Source organism: Eumetopias jubatus, unplaced genomic scaffold (assembly GCF_037043125.1).
Source record: "Eumetopias jubatus isolate StellerSeaLion01/CBP00866 unplaced genomic scaffold, mEumJub1_p1.0 scaffold_4, whole genome shotgun sequence".
In the NCBI taxonomy this organism is placed as follows: domain Eukaryota; kingdom Metazoa; phylum Chordata; class Mammalia; order Carnivora; family Otariidae; genus Eumetopias; species Eumetopias jubatus.
In genome coordinates, this window is record NW_028274810.1 from 89,224,144 (window position 1) to 89,246,977 (window position 22,834).

Genomic DNA, 22,834 nt, shown 5'->3' on the forward strand with positions numbered 1-22,834 from the left:
CCATGGCACCACCCCCTCCTCCAGAGACACGGACGGAGGCCCAGAGGCACCAAGCTTCTGGACCACCGCCCCCGCCCCAGGGTGAATTTCCGGTCCCAGGGTGCACCGCGAGGCCTACGCCCCCGTGGGAGGCTCTGATTGGTTTACCGTCCAACACTGAGCTCTCCTATTGGGCAGAACTTCATGCCCACGGCCTCAATCCGCTGAGGTGGGGCGGCAGGGTGGCCCAGCGAATGGATCAGTCCCCAGTCACAGCCAGCAGGGTGCCACTGCTGACAACTTTCTGCACTGTGAGAGTTCACAGGTTGAGCTGGCACATATCCCTGACTTAACGTGCCACCACTCAGTGTCGTTTGATCCACAGATGGATTCGAGTCCGTCCTTCATGTCCATATTTATGAGGCATTGGCCAGGGTGGTGTTGTCCATGGCCCTGGAACAGCATCTGTGTACCCACCCCAGGACCAAGATGGGGAAATTACTTCCTTTGCTCATGAATTAGAAGCCTAGATAGTATTTTATTGATGGATGCCATGGCTTAAGCACCAGGAAGAACATCGATAATCATGATGCAGATGAAGCCCGTGTCTACAAAGAATGTCTGCTTCCTCGGAGAGAGAAAGAGACATTTGCAGAAATATAATACAAAGTGGAAAGGATCTATGCCTCAAAAGAGATGAAGACAGGGTGCTCTGGGAAGGCCTCATGGAGTAGCACTGGAACTCTGGAGCAAGAGGGAAGGAGCAGATGGCTCCTTAGGATAATGCCACGCTGGCCATCACTGAGTGTTGGGGACAAGTGCTCTCTCTCTCTCTCTCAGCAGGAGGCAGGGGAGTGTGATGGTTAGAAACACAGGTCTTAGAGTCAGTCCACTTGGTCTCAAATTCCCGGTTTTTCGTTTCTAACTCTGTGACCTTCCCCCACCTGCCACCCGAGGTAATAAGGTTTGAATGAGGAGGGTTATTACTAATTGTCAAATGGATAATCCCATGCTCACAAATCCACACGGCACAAACTAAAGAAGCCACAACGTCAGGACTGGAACTGTGGACCCTTCACTTTCCCAGACACCATCCCCTTCCCCAATGGCTTACAATGTTCGCATGATAAGGAGAGATGATGAAGCAGACAGACTGGATTTTCTCAACCTCATACCTACCTGCTCACTGGTGGTCCTGGGTGATGCAGAAAAGGCTCAGGGGAGTCCCTGAAGCCAGTTTCCCTTCTTGGTCTGACATCTGCCAGGTTTATGATGTTGTTGCTGAATGTGCCCTGACCTTCTTGCAGGCCGTGATCTGGAGCTGAGCTTTCCCTGGATGAGGTGCACCCCTTCACTGGTTGAGGAAGAGAGAGACTGACCCCTGCCCTCTATGGCCTCTCATTAAGAGGGGGTCAGCACTGAGGGACATGCAATTGTTTCCAATCCTTTAATTCTCCATGTTTCTTAACTCTTTCTTCCCCACATCCTCCCCCAGGATCTTAAGAACAGGGGAGGCCTCTAGCGTGACTCTAGACCTTTCCCAGCTTAGGGTCAAGTTTCATCATTGGTTGGCACTCCCCTTCTGGTTGTTGGTTGTTGGTTGTCACCATATTCTCATCAGTAAGAGCTTTATTTTAGGTGTTTATTTAAAGTAGGCTCCACACTCAGAATAAGACCTGAGCTGAGATCAAGAGTCATATGCTGAATGCACTGAGCCACCCAGGTGCCCCAATAAGAGATATATTTTACAGGCCCAGCAAGGAAAGGGTTGTTGGGCCTTGCTCTGCATATTGTGATTGCCTTTATCTTAATACTAACCCCAAAGTAATCATCTTTGCCATTGTCCTGTGTACTCCTCAGGGACCAGCTCTGTTTCTGATTCATCCCTGTGTTCCCAGAATTGAGCACAAGGCCAGGTGCAGAGTAGGTGCTCTGTGAATATTTGAGCAGGGTATAGACAGATGACACAGCTCATTCATTTGGGCCTAGGCACTCGGGAGCCCACTTCCCAACAGGAAATTGTCCCAATAAGATTTCAACCTCTGACCAGATCTAGGTTGTTGGCTGAAATTTCCCCATTTGATAATTCATCTTTTGGGGTTTCTCATTGCTTTCCCTGGCCCCCTGGAGTTTGAATTCTCTTTTAAAATCAGCCAGTCAGTGGTTCTTCACCTGGGATCTGGAAGAGTTTTAAGAGGTTCACAAATCCCCCAAAACTCTGTGCAGAATTTTCACAGGTGAGAGGGTACTGTTTTCTGGTGGTGACCACTAACCTTCATCAGATTTCAAGAGGGCCTGGGAGGAGAAGAGGTGAAGAGGTACACTCAGGAGGAGGGCTGCACCTGGAGACTCTCCGAAGTCCCAGATCATCAGTGTTCCTGTAACTTTTATTTCACCCGTCTTGTCATTGATAGAGTGGGGAGAGCAGAACTTGCCTCTTGCCTCATAGGGTCTTTGTCAGGATTCAGTGCATTTTTGAGGTCAGGTAAATTGGACTGGGTCTCCTATGTACACCCCTCCCACACACTTAAATTTTAAAGAATTTCCATTGTTCTTAAAGACTGACCATGGTCCCCTTTCTCCTCACAAGCCTGGCTTCTTCCCACTAAAGGATCTTTGCACTTCCTGTTCCCTCTTCCTGGAGTGCTTTCTCAGATAAGCCTCCTTGCCTGGATAATTCCTGCTTATCCTTCAGATCTCTGCTCAATATCTGTTCTTCAAGGACGGCATCCCTTACCTCCTTGATCTAGAACCAGATCAAAACCTTGCTTCACATGCTCTTAGAGTGAACTGCGCCCTGCTGCTGTGGTAATTTTGTGATTTTATGTCGATTCCTGTGATGCCTGAATAGATGTCTGGCACCACCACTGGACTGTGGGCTCCAGGAAAGCAGGGACCACACCCGTTTTCCCTTCCATTTTATTCCACCACTTGGTGCAATGTGTGCACACAATAGGCACTGAATAATGTGTGTTAGGAACAACAAAACTGTCTTGTTTTTGCATACTGGAGTAACCCCAGCTGATTTTTGCATACAGCTTGTTTTTGCATACTGGAGTAACCCCAGCTGAGTTTCTCTAATGCCTTTTTATGGTTTCTCTAGAGTTCCCCAGGAGGGCTTGCTCACGTGGATGGTGTGCAATGGTCATTCTGGGCGTGGACTCTGGAACCACACTGCCTGAGTTCAAATTCTGGCTCTACCATTCACTAACCATATGGCCCTGAGCAGGTTATTTATTCTCTCTGTGCCTTGGTTTTCCTCATCTATAAAATGGTGGTGGATTATACCATCTACCTCAAAGGGTGTTTGTGAAGATTTGCTGAATTCATATATAGAAACCCTGACAGGTAAAGGGTTCTTGAAGGGGGAGTTGACGGTGGCCAACATACAACAGACTTCCCAGTCTCTCTTTAGCTGCCTTAGGCTGGGCATCAGGAGACGTGCAAGGGCTGAGGAAAAGGCAGCCCTGCCCCGGTACCCACCCAGACCCATCTCGGCCAGCCTTGCAGTGAGTGTGCTTGACCATCGTGCTCAAAAATAAGACACCGATTAGTCTGATCCAGTGGTGTGTTCAAGCCAGCTCGTACCAGCTCTCAAGAGCCAGTGTGGGCATCTCTTCCTAACTCTGCATTCTGTGATGTCAGATTGGTAGCTTGAAACCAAGCACAGAGGGAGTCTTTACAACATAAAAGTCAGAAAATGCTACACATCAGAGCTTTTTTGGTTCTCCTTGGACAGCTGGTTGTTAAACATTTAACATCACACCACTACCCCAGTCTATATCCTATGTCCACACCAGAAAGATCATCATGGTGCTTCCAAAAGGCCATGGGGTACTTATTACTCCAGTTGTCTTTAGCAAACCGGACAGCTGAACTGCGGGGATTGGCCAGCCACACAGAGACAAGGCCTTGTGACCATCCCAGTCACCCTGAGCTACAGCGTTAGTGAGTTGGTGCTTTGAGATCTTCAGATGACAAATCAGATAACGTGATTACAGCTGTCTTCTGGATCAACCAGAGGGTCTGAAAAGAGCAGTGTGGCACAACAGACACAGCCATGGACTAGCACTTCTAGGCTTGGTTCCCTGGCACCTTGGGCAAGTCAGTTCTCCTGTCTGGGCCTCAGTTTCCTAAGGAAGGAATGGAAGAGGCATTGACTAAGGTCCCTAAGGGCTCTCTCTAAGAACCATTCTCTTTCAAAGTGCAGAGTCAGCCCTGGATCTCTCCATGTGGCCTTAGACAAGTCCCTTCATCTTTCTGAGTCCTCAGTTTCTGCATCTGTAAGTGGGGAGAATTGTTCTGAAGTATAAGTGAATTGTGGAAATCATGCCCCCTGCCCTCAAGGGGTCCCAGTCCTATTGGAGACATAAAACATATCCACTTGGATCCATGAGAAATGAGTTTCCCAAAGTGGGATTCAAGAAATGGTTTTAGTCAGCATGCAGAGTTGTATTTTCTATTTAATAATTGCATACATATGCATTTATTTTATGGTGTTTCAGGAAGAAAAAATCGTAAATAGCAATCCACACCCAAGAGTTCATGGATACTATTGCTATGAATAACAACACATTTTTATTTATTTTTTTAAAGATTTTATTTATTTATTTGACACAGAGAGAGACAGTGAGAGAGGGAACATAAGCAGGGGGACTGGGAGAGGGAGAAGGAGGCCTCCTGCCAAGTGGGGAGCCCAACGCGGGGCTAGATCCCAGGACCCCAGGACCACAACCTGAGTCGAGGGCAGATGCTTAACAACTTACCCAGAAGCCCCAACAACACAGTTTTAAAGTGAATTGTTTAACATCCAACTTAAAGAAAAATGTCCAGTACATTAAAGTACAGATCATAGGGGAAATTTCACAAGTGAAGCTCCGTGAATACTGAAATCAAAAGTATTCTTCCCAAAATGGAGGAAGCAGGCTTCCTTTGATTCTGATGCTCTAGGACAACAGGTGGAAGTTGCCACAAGGTAAACTCAGGCTTCACATATGGAAGACCTCAGCAGCAATCCACAGGGGAGAACTCCAGGATGGGGGCCTCTAGGAGAGCTTGGCAGGCTGTTTGGCAGGGTTGTTCTAGAAGCCAGCAGATCAGTTAGGGTGCTTTGGGCTGAAAGCAACAGAAACCATGCCTCCAAGTGGCTTAAACCAGGAGGGATTTTTATAGGCCTCATAACTGAACGTTGGGCTGGTTCTGTAGCAGCCCCACAGTGTCTTCAGGGTCCTGTTTGTCTCTCTGCTCTGTGGTGTACAAAGCTGACCCTACCTAAGGCTCCTCTTGTAGCTAGTGAAGGATGGCTGCCTTCTGGATGTCGTGCTTCCTCTGGCCACAGCTAGAGGAAGAGAGAGGTCTTACCTGCCATCAAACAAAAGTCCTTCCTTTAAGTCTGTCTGGGACAACTTGGATCACCTCCCCATCCCTGAAGCAATAACTGTTGCCAGAGGAATGCTCTTCCCTGCTTGGCTTAAGCCTGGATTTCTGAACCAGTCACTGGACATGGGATCACCAGGAATGTCCTGAACTAAACTGGGCCGAGGTAAACTTCCCTGACTATATTATTGCTGCCCTGGGGGAAGAATGGAACAGTTGGAGAGATATCCCCAGTGCTCTTCATCACCATCATCACTATCATCATCATTGTGGGATGACCACCAAGGTCATTTCCTTTTCTTTCTGAACACACAGCTGGACTACATTTCCCAGACTCCCTTGCAGTCAGGTATGGCCATGTGACAGTTCTAGCCAATAGAATATGGGCGAAAGTGATGTGGACCACTTAGCTGTCTGGAATAGGAAATGTTTCTAAGGCAAAGTCGGCAAACTTTTTTGGTAAAGGGCCAGATAACAAGTATTTTAGACTTTACAAGACATATACAATCTCTGTCGCATACTCTTCTTTCTCCTTCCCCCTTGCCCCTCTTCTCCTCTTCCTCCTCCCCCCACCTCCTCCTCTTCTACACAATGCTTTGGAAATGGAAATCCATTCCTGGGTTTAAGGCTATATAAAAACAGACTGCTAGCTGGATTTGGTTCACAGGTAGAGTTTGCAACCTCTGTTCTAGGGTAGCACTGGGACCCACATGCGGAAGATGACAGAGGCACAAGGTGGAAGGAGCCTAGATCCCCAAACCACTGCATAGAGGAGAATCCCCATATAGGAGCAGCTCACTGACTGTAACTGGAATGAAGAGAAAACGTTTCTTTATTTAATTTTTTTATTATGTTATGTTATGTTGGTCATCATACAGTACATCATTAGTTTTTGATGTAGTGTTCCATGATTCATTGTTTGCACATAACACCCAGTGCTCCATGCAGTACGTGCCCTCCTTAATACCCATCACTGGGCTAACCCATCCCCCCACCCCCCTCCCCTCTAAAACCCTCAGTTTGTTCCTTGGAGTCCATATTCTCTCACGATTCGTCTCCCCCTCCGATTTCCCCCCTCATATTTTTTTAACATTCTTTTCTTATTATTAAGCATAACATATAACTTATAGTTTAACTATTTTTTAAAGATTTACTTATTTATTTTGGGAAAGCAAGAGTGAGCATGTGAGTGGGGGGAGGGGCAGAGGGAGAGGAAGAGAGAGAATTTCAAGCAGACTCCCTGCTGAGTGTGGAGCCTGATGTGGGGCTTGATCTCATGACCCTGAGATCATGACCTGAGCCAAAAGCAAGAGTTGGACGATCAACCAACAGCCACCTAGGGCCCCTTCACTATGTTTAAATGTACAATTTAGTGGCATTAAATACATTCATGTTGTTTTGCAACCACCATCCATCCCCAGAACTCTTCATCTTGCAAAACTAGAACTCTGTCCCCCTTAAATAATAGCTGGCTATTCCCACTCCCCCAGTCCCTGGCCACCACCATTTTACTTTCTGTCTCTATGAATTTGACTACTCTAGGTACTTCATATAAATGGAATCCTACAGTATTTGTTTTTGTATCTGGGTTATTTCACTTAGCAAATGTTTTCAAGGTTCGTTCAAGTAGCAGGTGTCAGAATTTCCTTCCTTTTTAGGCTGAATAATATCCCATTATATGCATACACCACATGTTTATCCATTCATCTGTCAGTGGACATTTGGGTTGTTTCTAACTTTTTGGATATTGTGAAAAACACTGCTATAAACACTGGTATACAAATATCTGTTAGATTTCCTGCTTTTGATTCTTTTGGGTATATTCCCAGAAGTAGAATAACTTTTATTGTTTCAAACCTCTGAAATTTCTAGAGTTTATTGATTGTAACAAGTCTTGACAAATGCAGTTGCTCATTGTCACTATGAACTAAGGGATCTCTTGGGCACCCACTGTGTGCGCAGTACTAAATGAAGGACTTTATATAAATTTTGTTTGGTTATCTGATTTAATCTAAGCAACCCGGTAAAGAAACTGAAGTTTGGAGAAGTTAAATCACTTGTCTAAAACTACATAACAAAGAAGCCATCATCTCTGCACTTGAGGAGCTCCCAGGTAGTGGGGGAGACAGACAAAAAAACAGATCCTTTGAACACAGCATGACATGTATGTGTTGGACGAAACTGAAAATGTTTTGAAAATCTTTAACTCAGGGCAAAATGGGGTAGGCAGTGGTCAAAAAAGGCTCCCCAGAGGAAGTGATGTCTAAGCTAAGTCCCAAGAAAGGAGGAGGCATTGATCTGACGAAAGGTTGAGAGAGAGGGCTTAGGCAGACAGATCAGCGTGTGCAAAGGCCCAGAGGTGAGTAAGAGAGCACATGATTTATCTGCAAAGCTGCCAGAAGAGGCCGGATCCCAACCCACGGTGGGCGCTGAAGCCTGTGTTTACCTGTAGGGTTGTCTTGCCTCCTTGGAATGGGGAAGAGGGAAGGGAGTGAGAAAGAGTGGACAACAGCCTCTGAGATCTCTCCTAAGCCTGAAGCTATAGTTTCATGATGGCCTGGACCAACACCTTCAAACGCATTCTCCATCATTCTCAGAAAACAGGCAACAGGGGATCCCCACACCATACCCTCTGGTCTTCACATTGTAAGTGTTCTGTGAATCTCAAGAATTCTGTGAGAAGCCATTTGTGAATGAGAGTGTATCTGAGCATGTAATTTTTCCTCACCTTTTGAAGATCCTTTGGAGGGTCCAAGGGGTCAGGCTAAGGTTTTATCCTTCTTTGTGGAAACTGGGGCAGGCGGGCAGCCTCGCGGCCTCTTGTCTTGGTTGCTCTTCCTCTTTGGTCCCTTCTCACTTCTGCTCAGCCTCACCTTGGCCCAGTACAGGGGCTCCTCTGCCCTTCTATTTGCAGGTCTTTGGGAGCTGCCACCGGACTATTGAAGAGAGCAGACATCTGGCTTGCGAGTGGGCATCTTCGTTTCGCACCTGATGAAAGAGCAATTTAAAAATGAGTGATGTTGAGAAGGGCAAGAAGGTTTTTGTTCAGAAGTGTGCCCAGTGCCAGACCCTGACAAAGGGAGGTGAGCACAAGACTGGGCCAAATCGCCGTGGTCTGTTTGGGCAAAAGACAGGTCCGGCACCTGAATTTTCTTACATGGATGTTAACAAGAACAAAGGTATCACCTGGGGAGAGGAGACACTGATGGAGTATTTGGAGAATCCCAAGAAGTACATCCCTGGAATAAAAATGATCTTGGCTGGCATTAAGAAGACAGGGGACAGTGCAGACTTGATAGCTTATCTCAAAAAAGCTACTAAGGAGGGGCATCTGGGTGGCTCAGTTGGTTGGGTGTCTGCCTTCAGCTCAGGTCATGATCCCGGGGTCCTGGGATCGAGCCCCACATCTGGTTCTCTGCTCTTTGGGGAGGCTGCTTCTCCCTCTCCCTCTGCCTGCCACTCCCCCTACTTGTGTTCTCTCTTTCTCTCTGTCAAATAAATAAATAAAATCTTAAAAAAAAAAAAGCTACTAAGGAGTAATAGTTGGCCACAGCCTTACTTATTAGAAAACAAAAATGTCTCATGACTTTTTAAATGTGTACCGTATTTAAATTGATCTCATACACTAGAATTCAGATCATGACTGGCTGATAGAATATTTCTTTTGGACAGTCCTGATTTAAATAAGATTGGCTTGTGGTTAAATGCATGTGATCAACTTTCTGAACTTTGCTAGGAATTCTGGTTCAGCAAGTACTATCATGTTTTTCCCGTCTAAAGATACGATTGGAATTGATTAGTAACGTTCAGCTTTTTAAAAAATATTTTATTTATTTATTTGACAGAGAGAGAGAGAGCACAAGTAGACAGAGCGGCAGGCAGAGGGAGAGGGGGAACAGGCTCTTCGCTGAGCAGGGAGTGCGATGCGGGGCTCGATCCCAGGACCCTGGGATCATGACCTGAGCCGAAGGCAGACGCTTAACAACTGAGCCACCCAGGCACCCCGTAACGTTCAGCTTTTCCCAGAGATGGTAAATGCCAGCTCTAAACCTGTAGAAGATTGGTTTTATATTAGATTTATATAACTAGTTATATTAATATGTTTATATATATATAATATATTTCATATATCACTGCTGTAGAGAACAGCAAGACTCCACTCACTGTGTTTCAAGTTGTGTTCATTGGCCTGTTAACCACAAGGGCTAAAGATTAGCTGGCTATGTCCACTTTCTTTTTGTGGTCTTAACTACACCAATTTAATTAACATACCCTGCATCAAAAATGTTGCCTTTTGCCTCATGAATGGCATTTTAGTGAGGTTTATGTATCGTATTAAATAAAGACTATTTAGCACTTCTCACATTTTGTAGATGATCTATAAGGTCAGATGCTTTTAAAATTCAGTGTGACAAGACATGGCAGCAAATTTGGCTTGTGAATTTTTTACTAAGTCAGACTAGGTCATAATTCAGGATTGTCTTCTAAACAGCTATTCAAAGACACAACTGTAAAATTACCATATACGTATGATTGGTAATGGTGCTTCTGCCAACTCGTTAGAAGGATTGGAGGAGAGGGGCACCTGGGTGGCTCAGTCGGTTAAGTGACTGCCTTCAGCTCAGGTCATGATCCCAGGGTCCTGGGATCGAGCCCTGCATCAGGCTCCCCGCTCGACGGGAGGCCTGCTTCTCCCTCTCCCACTCCCCCTGCTTGTGTTCCCTCTCTCACTGTGTCTCTCTCTGTCAAATAAATAAATAAAAATCTTTAAAAAAATAATAAAAGAAGGATTGGAGGAGATATATCAGCACAAATTTGTAAATTATGTGATAAGGTTTTAGATAATTAAAAACAAAATCCCATATCAAAATAAAAATTAACTCATACTGGATCAGAGACCTAAATGTAAAACTTAAAACTGTAAGAATTCTTTTTTTTTTAAGATTTATTTATTTAGGGTGCCTGGGTGACGCAGTTGGTTAAGCATCTGCCTTCGGCTCAGGTCATGATCCCAGGGTCCTGGGATCGAGTCCTGCATCAGGCTCCTTGCTCAGCGGGGAGCCTGCTTCTCCTTCTCCCTCTCCCTCTGCTGCTCCCTCTGTTCGTGCTCTCTCTCTGTGTCAAATAAATAAATAAAATCTTTAAAAAAAAGACTTATTTATTTATTTGAGGTGGGGGAGGGGCAGAGGGAGAGGGAGAGAGAGAGAATCCCAAGCCGACTCAGTGCTGAGCACAGAGCCCAATGCAGGGCTCGATCTCATGACCCTGAGATCATAACCTGAGCCGAAATCAAGAGTCAGTTGCTTAATCAACCCACTCCGGTGCCCCAAAACTATAAGACTTCTTGAAGAAAACATTAGGAAAAATCCTGTATGATCTTGAATCAGTGAAAGATTTCTTAGGTACAAAAACCCCAAACCATAAAGGAAAAATTGATCAATTAGATTTCATTAATATTAAAGACTTTTGCTCTTCAAAAAGCACCATTAAGAGAATGAAAATACAAGCCACAAAATTAAATAAAATGTTTGCAAACAACAACAAAAAATTAAATTGTTAAAAAAATAAATGAAATATAATCAAAGTAAATAAAAACAGAGTTATAAAATAGAAAAAAATAAAATGCAAGCAATACAATGTTTGCAAATCAGGCATCTGATAAGGAACTTTTTGTCCAGAATTTATCAATGCTCAAAACCTAATAATAAGAAAATAGCCAACCGAATCTACAAACGGGCAAAAGATTTGAACAGATACTTCACAAATAAGGTGCACAGATGGAAAGTGAGCATGAAAAAATTGTCCCGCATAAAATTGTAAAAATTAAAAAGACCAGCTATATCGCGTTGATGAGCATGTGGGATAACGGAATTCTTGTTGGTAGGAAGGTAAAATAGTACAATCGCTCTGGAAAACAGTTGGGCATTTCCTTAAAAAGCTGAACACACACCAGCCATATGATCTAGCCATTCTACTCTGAGGTTTTTCCCCAAGAAAAATGAAAACTTATATCTATACTAAGATTTGTGCATGAATTGTCACACCAGTATTATTTGTCAGAGGCCCACATGTGAAACAATCCAAATGTCCATTAACAGGTGAGTGGATAAACAATTCATTGTGGTACATCCTATAGCCATACAAATGAACGAGCTATGGATACATGCAACAACATAGAGGAATCGCAAAATAATTTTGCTGAGTGAAAGAAGTTAGACAAAAGAGAATACATACTGTGTAATTCCATTTTTTTTACAATTGTAGGGAGGATAAACTAATCTATAGTGAAGAACGCAAAGCAGTGGTTGCCTGGGGGTTGGAGAGTGTGCGGGAGGGGGTGGGAGGGAGGGATTTCAAAGGGGCTATTGGGCGTGATGGATATGTTCATTGTCTTGATTTTGGTTATGGTTTTAACAGTGTATCCATATGTCAAAACTTGCGAAGCTTTACATTTTTTATTGGCCTATTTATGGGTTTATCTATTTTTTATTGAGATATAATTGACGTATAATGTTGTATTAGTTTCAGTTATACAATATAATGGGGCGATATTTGTAAGCAATTGTACATTTTATTTTATTTTTTTTAAAGATTTTATTTATTTGACAGAGAGAGACACAAACAGACAGAGAGGGAACACAAGCAGGGGGAGTGGTAGAGGGGGAAGCAGGCTTTCCGCGGAGCAGGGAGCCTAATGCGGGCTCAATCCCAGGACCCCAGGACCTGAGCCGAAGGCAAACGCTTAACGACTGAGCCACCCAGGAGCCCCAGAAATTATACATTTTAAATAGGTATAATTTACGCTTCACCGGTCCAGGGTGAGAATTTTCTTTTTTTTTCTTTTTTTAAAGATTTGTTTATTTATTTTAGAGGGAGAGAGAGAGAGACAATGTGTGCATGAGTGGGAGAAGGGGCAGCGGGAGAGGAGAAAGAATCCCCAAATCTCCAAGCAGACTCCACACTGGGTGCAGAGCCCAACTTGGGGCTGGATCCCACGACCATGATCACGACCTGAGCCAGAACCAAAAGTCGGATACCAAAACCACTGAGCCACCCAGGCGCCCCAGGGTGAGAATTTTCTAATAAAGCCTTTTCTGTTGCCTCCCACTCAAAAAAATTATAGTTTATTGTATGTCAGTTATACCTCAAAAGGTGTTTAAAAAATCAAGGTGCAAACATAGAATTGGTAGTGACAGAAAAGGGAGTCAAAATATGTTAGGACTGAAAGATGTTACAGTTCATATAAATATGTTATAGCAAATATAATATGATACCAATTTTGTAAGCACACACATGTGCATACACACACACACACACACTCACACACACATGAATCTAGCAGAATCTTTTATAGTTAAAAATGCACACATACCCTTTGTCCGAGCAGTCTTAACTTTCAGAGATCCCTCGTACATGAGGAAAAATGAGTGTGCAAGGTGAGACTGCCATGTATAGATGCGCAGGTTGTTCACTGCACAAGGACACCAGGCTGAGGGGCATGTGGGGCTGGAATCCAGCGTACACTCTACTTGCCAAGCCAAGGGAGTGCCCTGTTACAAGCCCATGTCTGCCTGGGGAGGCACCTTTCGCTGATTCGCACAAAAGTTTTATATGGTCTAGGTACAGCCCAGTTAAAGATGTCACAGGATGACTATTACCTCAGGATGATTATCCACTTCCGCAAAGCAGAAACAACCTGGATGTGCACTTATAGGGGATGGGTTGAAGAAAGTACCGCCCAACAATACAATGAAAAAGTATGGAGTACTAACAGGAATGAAGTTGACCTAGAGGATGTCAGACAGAATATTAAATGAAAGAAGCAAACTGTAGAGGGCTGTGTTCTGGACCACCACGAGATCCTCACGCATGCTCCTTGAAAGCTGCTCAACCATCCCCTTGATTTTCTACTTATATTTTCCTTTTCCCTCATGTTTTTCTGAACATTTTCCCTATTGGGTGGAAGTCAGCCAGCCAGCCCTGGATAGCTGTATTTAGCGTTTTTATTTTTTTTAAAGTAATGTCTACATGCAACATGGGGTTCAAAACCACACCCCCAAGATCAATAGTGGCACGCTCTGCAGACAGCCCGCTAGGAGCCCCTGTATATAGTTTCAGTTAACAGAAAACATAAATCTCAGACATAGAAACTATTCTGTATGTATAAAATAAGGGAATTTTTTTAAAGCAAAAAGAACATATTCATGTAAATACATACATACGTATGTACGTATGTATATTCCCAGGGGCTTAGAGAAGGTTTATGTTCTGTGTGTTGGGAGGGGAAATGGAAGCCTATTAACTTTTTTTTCCACACACCTTGGCGTCATTTGACGTGTTACCATTGGCATGTGTTATTTTTGTAACAAAACAGAACAGAGTATATAGTAGTTCCTTGTATTAGCCATACTACTTTCCTGTATGTTGGAAATCACATCAAAATAAAAAAAAACTGAAGTATTTAGAAGCAAAACATAATGAGGACAATGAAGGTTTTCTTCCAAGGAATGAAATACTAAACCGGGAGAAACCCCCTCCTAAACTGTCAACTACACTGAACCATCCCCGATAAAAATATTCAGGTGAAAAAAGGGGAGTGTGGGCAGGAGTGGGGGGGAGGAAGGGGTTGCTGGGTGTGACTTTCCTCTGGGCTCCGGGATCAGAAGCCCGTTTTCACTTGATAATTCAGGAACCGGGAGGAGTTTGAGCCTGGGGCCCTTGGCTCCTATGTAAAGGGGGATTGCAGGGAGTCTGTGGACCCCCTGACATTTTAGGAAGACGTTTCTGTGTGCATTTTTGTGTGTCTGTTTTTGTGTGTCTGTAGCTCTTACCGGATTCTCAAGAGGGTCTGCCATGTAAAAGAGGCTAAAGTCCATGACTTTATCTTTAAGTTCTGTTTGGAGAAATGATTTCAGCGAGCCCACCTCCATGCTGAAGACTCTAGCAGGCAGAAGTGGCATGTGATTTGTATTAATATATTCATTATAAGATAATTCACAAGAAAACAGGAAAACCTAGAAAGTCATCCTAGCTGAGATCATTTTTTACCTTCTTGTCTTCATTTCTACTCTCTAAATATTCTACAGTGAAGACACACTATTTTGGCAATAATAAAATGTTATTATGAATACATTTATTATTATAAATATAAATATGTATATAGTCAGGTGCATACACCAGGCACTGGAGGGAACCACACCCAAAATATGAACAGTGTTTATGCCTGAGTGATGGGGTCGTGGGTTTTACACTTTCTTCTTTGGATTTATCAGGAGTTCCTATTTTGAAGTTATTTTGAAGCAAGAAATCTCTTCCCTCCTGGTGGTCGATTTTAAGACCTTTTTTTCTACCCCCTCAACTGGCACCAATTCCCCCCCCCCCGCCCCCTTACAGCTCCTCTTGGCCCCAAGTGGCCCCACACTCATAGCCTTGTTTGGGTAAAGAGGGGAACCAGGACAGGGGGCTTGCCCAGGCATGCTGGGCTGACTTTCTTTTGGGGCCCAGCCCCTGAGTCACTTGGGAAAACCTTAAACACACACTCTGGACACTTTACTCTCTCTCCCTCCCTGCGCTCCCCCCGGGGGAGAGAAAGGCTTGAAAGAGCCAGCCATCAGGAGTTAGGCTAGGCCAGGCTCAGACAGGCCGAAGGGAGGAGGGGGCCTTCCCAGATTCATGGATTTTTCTGGCATCAGAGAAGCTGGGTGAGAATCCGGGAGTTTGGGCGCCAGGCTGTCTGAGCTCTAATTCCGGCCCCACTATTTCCCCCAAGCTGGTGCCTTCACTCCTCAGGGCCCCCTTTACCTCCTCTGCAAAGTGGCGTCATGATGGTACCAATAAGGAAGTTGTGTGATAGAAAGACATATTAATTAGAAAGAGTATACATTCTGCCCCCCACCCCCGAAAAAGTCATCCAGACGCATATCATTTCACAGTAGGCCAAGCAAGCAAATTGTAACCTCTGCACCCCACAGCCACACGGTTGTAGGCTTTGGCTGGTAAAGGAAAACACGAGACCCCTTTGTCAGGATTGGTCTTGTATGTGGGTGTGGAATTGTGTAAGGTCTTGGGTTCATCCCGAGGTTCACAACTGTAAAATTCCAGAGAAGTACTTTATGTCCAGCATCCAGGTTTGTGCCCAGAATGGAAACCATACTCAGCGATATATAAATATCTATTTTCAGGAGCAGCGTGATTTCCCGCACCCCCCACTTCCAAACCTCACCCCCACCCCCGCACCGCCGGGCCTGGAGCCACCCTGAGTCCCCATCCACCACTACTGTCCCTGGCTTCCATGCAGGGACTGTTATTCCCCGGATAAGAGCCCAGTCTGTTTCTCACCTAGAAATAGAATGTAAACAGGGTAGGGGGCTTGTGGTAGAAATCCCAGAGCCCCAGAACTCCTAGCTAGAAGTAGTGTCCCGGTAACGAGTCAAAAGGGGGAGTAGGGTCACTGGGTGCATGCCCCTAAGTTGCCATTCCTCCAGCTGGGATGCTCTTCCTCCTCTTTGTTTGGCGACCCCCAACTTGCCTCTAGCTAATGCATCGTCTCCTCCAGGAAGCCGTCCTTGTCTACCCTCTTCCCAGTCTGGGTCAGGGGCCTCTGGGGCTCCCTTGCACCCTGCTTACCTCATCACAGAACTTGGCACAATCCAGTATAATCACCTGTTTCCTTGGCCAGCCCTCCCCCCTCCCCCTGCCCCCGCCCCTTCCCACCCCAGAAAGAGTGGGGTGGAAGGCAGGAGTGGGTCTTTATTGTCTGTATCTTGGGCATGTGGTGCAGGGCTCAGAGTGTGCCCTCGTAATCGGGTACTTTAGTACACGCCCGCCTCTTAGCACAACGATTTATAGGAGAAAGGTTATGAGTCTGGGCTGTGGATCCCGACAAACCCAGACCCAGTTCCAGTTCTAGTCTCCCTGGACCATGGATAAGTAATTTTCTCCTTGGGCTCTGTCGTCCTCGTGGATAAAAGGGGGGTAATAACAATCCCCGCAGTGCGGGTTGTGGCCAGGATTAAATGCAAACGTCACCGAAAGGAATTGGCTCAGAGCCTGCTGCACACAGCAGGTACTCCATAAGTGCCCTGGTGCTCCTGGCTCCTCAGCCGCCATAATATGGCGGACAGAACTCTCCACCCGCTCAGGGGCATGGGGACAATGATGGGCTCACCCAGAGGGGGACCCAGGGAGCCAGGCCTCCTGAGTGGTTGGCTTCCTGACCTGGATTCAGGGCTCCTTCTGAGAGAAAAGGCAACACCCTGGCTCACCCCTCCTGGGCCTCAAAGCCTGGGGCTCCCTCTCTCCTTGCCAAAAATTAGCCTATCTCACCCTGTGAAACTCAGGTGGGTGACTCAGAGACCAGGCAGGCCACCTTGCTTGCTGCTGCCAGGGCCGGGCTCATGGGCAAGGCCAAGCCATGGGCCGTCCGCACACACCCAGGGCCACGGGACCCCAAAGCAGCTGGGGGCACCCCTTCCTCCCTCTCAGAACAGCCAAGGAAGCCCACCTCCCCCACCCCTTTCTCCTCTTTCCTTTTATTCCCACTTGTCTGGCCTGTTGTTTTCTCGCAGAGGTGAAATGTGAGATCTGTCCTTAGAAATTGTCTAGGGGCTGACAGAAGTAATACCAGAGAGTGAGGAGAAGGAGGGCTGGGCTCGGGGCACCACACACATTTGGCTTTTCACCAATCCCTCCCTCCCCTGTCCCCAGCTGCCCTCCTATGGGGGACAGCAGGGGCCAGACGTGTTCACACCTAAAACACAACAGTTGTTTCTGGAAATAGTCTGGGAGGGTCTTCCTACAGCAGCCATTCTCCAAAGGTGGATTCCTTGGGGTCCCAGAGACACTTTGGGGGGTCCACAGGTCAAAACAATTTTCCTAATAGTATTGAGACGTTCTTTGTCTCTTTCATTCTTATTCCCTGACAAAACTCATCCTCTGGAGTTTTCCAGAAGGTACATGACATGTGGTCTTGCAACAGATTGAATGCAGTAGCAGCCACAAGAAAACAGACATTGAAGAGGTCTGCAAAAAATCGGGAAACAATGCCACTCTTCTGGCTTTTTTCTTATTTGGAAAATATGATTTCCTTTTTTAAGTTTTTTTAATATTTTAAAATTTTTTAATTTCTTTTTAAGGATTTTATTTATTCATTTGAGAGAGAGAATGAGAGCACAAGCAGGGAGAGGCAGAGGGAGAGGGAGAAGCAGACTCCCCGCTGAGCAAGGAGCCCAATGTGAGGCTTGATCCCAGGACTCCAGGATCATGGCCTGAGCCGCAAACAGACACTTAACCATCTGAGCCACCCAGGCACCCCTCTTTTTTTAAAGACTTTTATTTTATTTATTATTTGAGAGAGAGAGAGAGAGAGAGAGAGAGAGAGAGAATGAGGAATGAGTGGGGGAGGGGCAGGGAGAGAGAATCTCCAGCAGCCTCTCCGCAGAGCGCAGGACGTGACTCCGGGCTCAGTCTCACGACCCTGAGATCATGACCTGAGCCGAAACCAAGAGTCGGATGCTTCACCGACTGAGCCACCCAGGTGCCCCTGCAAAATATTATTTCTTATAACAATATGTTTTAATGTCCGCATCTAATGAGTTTATTACCCTTACTTTAAATCAGGGTTTCTCAACCTCGGCACTATTGCCATTTCGGCCTGAATAATTCTGTTGTGGGCCCGTCCTGTGCATGAAGGGTATTGGTACCATCGCTGACCTCCGCTCGCTTGTCACCAGCAGCGCTCGCTAACCCCCAGTCGTGATGAACAAAAATGTCTAGACATTGCCGAGTGTCCCCTGGAAGGCAAAATTGCCCCCGGCTGAGGACAACTGCTTTGAATGAATTATTTCTACAATTTCTCAGGTTTCCTTTCTCTCGTGAAAATTAGCAACAGATATAACCTACAAAAACCCTCAATAATACTTACGAACGTCAAGGGGTCCCAAGACTTAAGAAGTCCTAGCGACACACAAGCCATTGTGGGCTTGCTGATAAGGACAGAGGGTTGCCTGTCCCACATGGTTTTGAAGGCCCACAGAGTGAGGGCAGGATTCTCGGCCCTCTCGCGGGGTGCTGTGGGACATGTGAGTCAGCCACCCCACAGGGGATTGATTCACTCCACCTCCATCCCACCCTCCTGAAGCAGGTGCGAGAACATGCCTCGAAAATTTGCTACAACGGGGGAGGCTGTTATTGCCCAAGGTTATTGCCCAAGGTTTTTTTTTTTTTTTTAAGATTTTATTTATTTGACAGAGAGAGACAGAGGGAGAGAGGGAACACAAGCAGGCGGAGTGGGAGAGGGAGAAGCAGTCTTCCCACGGAGCAGGGAGCACAATGCAGCAGGGCTCGATCCCAGGACCCTGGGATCATGACCTGAGCCGACGGCAGACACTTAACGTCTGAGCCACCCAGGCGCCCCCAAGGTTATTGCCGAGCTTTGAAATCCATCCCCATGGAACGGCTCAGTGAAAGACTGGGATGCCAACACAGACTCGGCCCTTGGAGACAGGGAGTCCTTTATCGACTTTGGCTTTGCCAAAACTTCCTTAGATGCTCCCACCCAACCTTTTCTCCATCTCCCCCTCACTTGGAATCAGACCTGCTTTGCAGTCTCCAGTTTTGTCTGGCTCCCTACCTATTTTCTCCTATTCAGGCAGCTCCCCTAGTAAGATCCTTGCATGTTTAATTCTGTCCCTGCATCTGCTCCCAAAGGACCCAGACTATCTTGGTGAGAAGGTTAGAAAGTGAAAAACTACATTTCCCAGACTCCCTTGCACCTAGGGTTCTGGCTAGGAGTTATATCCTAGTGAGATGTTTATAGGTGGAGGAGAGGCAGAACCCCCTTTTCCTTTTAGTCGTTCTGCTGGCCAGCAAAGGCAGGGACATAGGACATTTTTCTGCAGCAGATTTGGAGTGCCCTTTAAACACAGGTGCCAAGAGGCAGTTGTGCTGGTGGCTTCTGGATCTGCCTTCCTGATGAGCCGTGATTAGCAGTTAGGGGTATGTCTTGAGCCTGACCTCAAAGTTGTAGTAGCTCCTCAGTGCAGCATTTCTCATGGTTCCCAGAGGACCTGCCTAGAGCTGATTCCCTTCCAGTGATTCTGTAATCTCGTAATTCCCCATGTTAAATCTCTCTTGTTCAACATGCCTTGAACGGCTCGTTTCCTGCACTAACACCGGCATAATTATTATTCCCTTTTTATAGAGTAGAAAACTGAGCCCAGGTGGTTACGAGACCTAGCACAGGGACAGATTGGGCAGGGGACAGTCAGCTTCCAGCTGTGCCCTTCACTCTGCCCCCCGCTGTTGACAGCACCCCACACCCTGCTCAGTGTTCCTTCCGCTGGGCAATGTCCTCAATCATTGGAGTGGAAGAAAACATTACTTCCCACTTTATAAATGTACTCTACTTTGTGTTTTCAATATGATGATTTCTTTTACCCACTTCATCCCATAAAAGATTTCAGGTGCTTTTTACTTCTACGAAAAAAATCTTCCAAAAGACAAATCCAATCCAATTTTGTGATGTGCTTAAGAATTGCCTTAAAATATAGGGGGCGGGGAGAATGCAAAACTCAGCAAAAACACATACTTTTTGTTTTGTTTTGTTTTGTTTTTTAAGATTTTATTTATTTATTTGACAGAGAGACACAGCAAGAGAGGGAACACAAGCAGGGGGAGAGGAAGAGGGAGAAGCAGGCTTCCCGAGAAGCAGGGAGCCCCATGCAGGGCTTAATCCCAGGACCCTGGGATCCTGACCTGAACCGAAGGCAGACACTTAACGACTGAGCCACCCAGGCGCCCCAAAACATGCGTTTTTAAAGCTAAAAAGATATGTGGTCTTTTTCTTATTCTAAAAGCAATATGTCTACATTGTATTAACAAGCAAACACACAAACATACAACAAAAAAGTAAAGATAAATTATTTAAAATTCTACTCCCCAGAGAAAACCACCATTAACATTGTTTGGCATGGCCTCTGTATTGAGAGGAAAATTCACATTCGTTATCACGCCTTGTACATCCTACATGGCCTGGATCTGTCACCTCCCGGTACCCCCTCCTCCCCCCCCCCCTCATTTCATGCTGCTTCTGCTCCTAGAGGTTCGTCATAATAGGCTGACACGCCCCCACCTCAGGGCTTTGCACTTGCTATTTCCTCAGCCTGGAATGCTCTTCCCTGATCACCTGTGGCTGGCAGCCTCATTTCCTTCAGCGTTGGACTCAACATTCACCCTCTCATCTCCACTGGCCAATCTGATTGAAAATTTTACTTCCCCCTTCACCTGTTCTCCTCCACTTTATTTTTTCTCCTTAACACTTATCACTACCGAACACGTCCTCCACTTTACTTTCTTGCTCCTCATTGTCTCTCTCACCAGAGTGTCACCTACATGAGGGCTGGGGTTTTTGTCTGTTCTGATACTGGACCGGTCACACAGGTGTGCTCGATAAATATCTATTGAATGAATTAATTCACATCCAGAAAAGTTCATGCTTTCCACTGTTTTGAAAATTTATCACTTCACAGTTTGGAATAAAAGAACTAACTATTGGGGCACCTAGGGGGCTTAGTCGGGTAAGAGGCTGTCTGCCTTCAGCTCACATCATGATCTTGAGGTCCTGAGATCAAGCCCCGCATCCGGCTCCCTGCTCAGTGGGGAGTCTGCTTCTCCCTCTCCCTCTGCTCCTCCCTCCTGCTCATGCTCTCTCGCTTGCTCTCTCTCTCAAATAAATAAACAAATAATCTTTTAAAAAGATCTATTTGAAAGCCACTGCCATGAAAAGCCAGGGCCTGTGACCCCCGTACCCACCGGCAGTCGGGCTGTGACATGTGTATGCAGCCATCCTTTTGGATACTGGTGAAATGGTTTCAGATATTTCCCAGATCCCTCCAACTCAAGACCTGAACTGGCCCCTAGTCTTGGGGAGGGCAGTGTTTTACAGGGAATCTGTCATCCAGAGCCACAGCCTCCAAGGTGGGCAGCAGAGTGGGGTGGTTCCAAATCTTGTCCTTCGAGATTCCCCTTCTCTTTGGGGGCCTCCCACTGATCCCTACTGTCCTGGGGAGAGGAGCACAGCGCCCCCTTCCGTAGTCGGCTTCAAGTGTGGCCTTGGAGTTTTAACCTTCATGCCCCACAGCGTAGCTGAGACTCTTGAAACCAGACACTACTAAGGCCAGGGAGGATATAAAGGAAAGAGGCACAGATGGTGTCACACAGCTAAGTTCTCTGTGTCACACGCCACACAACCTCAGTGCTGGATCCAGTGAGCTCAGCAAATGCCCAGCTCCCTGTCTACCTCTGTGCGTGAGAGGTGCCGTCTCCCCTACCCTCAAGAGAACGCTCCACCTAGAATGCCTAGAGTCTTGCACATCCCGATCACAGGGAACGAGGCCCAGAGGGATACAGATGATCCATCCCTTTGTCGAAGGCCTGCCTTCTAGAGCCTGTCTTCTTGACCCAGGACATGCCTGGGAGAATCAGCTCCCTCTAACCCTAAGGCAGGGACAGAAATGGCTCAGTACACCCCTACTCCTTGTGCCCATTATGCAGCACAATCTGCTTCCCCACTAAGCCCAGATACGAGCTCAGAATCCTTCTCAACACAATGCCCCACCAAATTCACTGGGGTTGTTGGGTTCCAGACAACCTAACTGCCATCCTTGACTTGTGCCCTCGACAAGGCAACCAGCTCAGGTAATAACCCTAGCAACCAAGACTGGGGGAAAGGAGGGGCAGTGTTATTTCTTCCTAGGAAATCACTCTTTGAAGAAACCAGGAGCCTATCAAAAATGGAGTACAAGGTCTCAGATACTGCCTTTCCTTGCTACCTCCACCTTGTGGAGAGGAAACTGGGAAGAAACCCTCAAGAAAGGGCAGAAGGGGAAAGGGTCAGGAAGGTCAAGGGTAAAGTTCAGGGGAATTTGTCCCCAAGAACAAAGGTCATCCCCAAGGGGCCCAGCTTGGTTACTAGAGGCTTCAGAATAGCAAGTTGTGACCTTTATTCCAGAATATAATCCTATCTGAGCCTCACAACAGTCTCTGTGGGCATCCTCTTGGGAGCTCAGAGCTTATGCTCAGCACTCCCGAGTTGTTTGACCTTGGACAACCCTCACTGTCTCTGAGCCTCAGTTTCTAGGCCTCTAACCAAGGTTCTCAACTGGGGGTGATTCAGCCGCAGGGGCATTGGGCTTTGTCTAGAGACATTTTTGGTCATCACAACTGGGGGGCAGGGGTGTTCCCGGCTTCTAGTGGTTAGGGGCCAGCGATACTGTTCACATCCTACAATACACAAGAAGGAATTATCCATCCCCAAAAGTCAACAGTTCCAAGGCTGAGAAACCCTGCTGTCTCATAAGGGGATAATAACACCGATCTCATGGGCTGGTTGTGGGGATCAAGAGAGGAAGTGCGTAGAAACTCCTGGCTTACACGAAGTCCTCGGTAAGCAACGTTGTTGCCTCACCAAAACCCGCCATAA

The 22,834-nt window shown here is 46.3% G+C and overlaps 1 pseudogene; it reads left to right on the top strand.

Moving 5' to 3' along the window:
- Window positions 1-8,365: 8,365 nt before the first annotated feature.
- LOC114217058 (cytochrome c pseudogene) overlaps window positions 8,366-22,834 on the top strand; it is a 39,946-nt pseudogene continuing 25,477 nt past the window's right edge.